Below are 1,816 nucleotides of genomic sequence, written 5' to 3'. Positions count from 1 at the left end.
ACACACACAACATGTGAAGCATTTGAGTCTTGAATCAAGCTCTGCTTTGATTAAATTCAATCTGTGCTTTGACAATATTTGCAGATTCCTCCACGGCTGCTCTGTAACTGCAGTGATTCTGGGCAGCAAGCTGGGGCGTTTCTTCTGGGGAGCTCCTTGCCCTGGGGTTGGTCGGGGTGCACGTGTGCTTATGTGTGATGTACCCCAAAAATGCAAAACTTCCCAAGGTTGCGGAGGGGAAAAAGGGAAGTGAGCGCAGGTCCTGGGGCTCACGCAATGTCCCATTCCCTCCCCTCCAGGTCTCAGAGTGCTGAGGGGATCCATCTGTGCTCCAGACCTGAGCTGCAGCCCACTCCAGCAGTGGCTGAGACCTGTCGCCATCCTGGCAGGGAGTTGCTGGGAAGCTTGAGCAGGACAGGGACACCCTCTGAGACAAATCCTTGCTTGGCTCTGGAGCGCTGCGGCATGCTGGACTCGTGTAACGTGCGCCTCAGAGGATGACTTCCTCTCCCTCTTGCCTCTGACTCATCCCACTGTTGCCTCCCACAGATTCATGTATCGCTCGCCCAGACATGGAAACAGCAGAGTTGAGTCTCCACTGCCCTGTGCCAGGCCCCTCCTGGGGCAGCTGGGACCGCGATCCCCTGGGGTGGCCATGCCCCCCTCCTCGAGGGGGGGTTACAAACTGGGGCTTTGCCTTTCCCAGGAGCCCCACACAGTTTCCCCATGCTGCTCCCCGAGCCTGGCTCGGCTATGGAGAACTCATGTGCGTGCACGTACAGCACATGGCGTCCCTGGATGTGCCCCCTCCTTGCCCAGGTGGGAGGCAGCCCCTTGGGACAGGAGCCCCCTTGCTCTGGGGAGCACCAGGATGATAGAGGGGCTCCCCAGCAAAGCTACGGGGGCTGAGTTGAGAGGAGGAGGTGCGTGACACAGTAGGTATGTGAAATCCTGGTTATTTTTTTTTCCATTAATAAGATGATTGTTGGGAAGTGAGGTCTTATAGCATCGGCAGTGGTTTGGCGAGTGCTGCCGCTGAAGGCAGGGAGGACTGGCTCAGATGAGAGGCCGAGCACCTGCCATGATTAAAGACGATGGTAAATCATGGCAGCTGGGAAGAAAAAGTCTTTATCACAAGGCAGTGCTGGCTGCGAACCAAAAGACCTAAAAGAGCTTCTAGAGAGACGGGAATTTTACTGCTACTCATCTAGAAAGAGTCGAGGGGAGGGGCAGCATCTCTGGTCAGTACTCAGCCAAGCAGGTGGAAAGAGGAGAGAGTGTGAAGAGAGCCCCCTCAGATTACCCAAAGTATGGAGAAAATGCCTTGGGGAGGAGAGAGGGCACTTGGATTTTTATGAAGAAAAGGAAGAATTGTTTTGTGTTGCAATATATTTTCATGGGGAAAAAAATGCAGGATGAAAGCAGACTCTTGTTCTAATAGGAAGAGGTTGGAAGTTGCAGTCAGAAGGATCCTTGTTAGGAGGAGGGGGGTGCGGCTGACTAACGAGCGAGGCAGTGTGCGAGGAAGCCACGGGGAAAGAAGTGCCAAGGGAGGGAGATGTGGTGATTTCAGCATCTCCAAACACATCCCTGGAAGTCAAGATGCTACTGGGGCTGGCCAGGGGTGTGAGGCCACCACCTCCGCCTGGTGGCCAAGGCTTGAGAGGATGCGATCAGTCGCGCTGGGTTCTGGCACAGCTGGGCAGCCTCCGGCAGCAAGAGCATGAAGTTGTCTTGCCCAGCACCGTGAAGGAGTAGAAATCCAACACGGACCCTGGCCTGAACACCTCTCCCAAAGGCACCCACTTCTCGCATA

This window comes from Apaloderma vittatum, unplaced genomic scaffold, assembly GCF_000703405.1.
Source record: "Apaloderma vittatum isolate BGI_N311 unplaced genomic scaffold, ASM70340v1 scaffold7871, whole genome shotgun sequence".
Classification (NCBI taxonomy): Eukaryota; Metazoa; Chordata; class Aves; order Trogoniformes; family Trogonidae; genus Apaloderma; species Apaloderma vittatum.
This window is presented reverse-complemented; position numbering follows the sequence as displayed.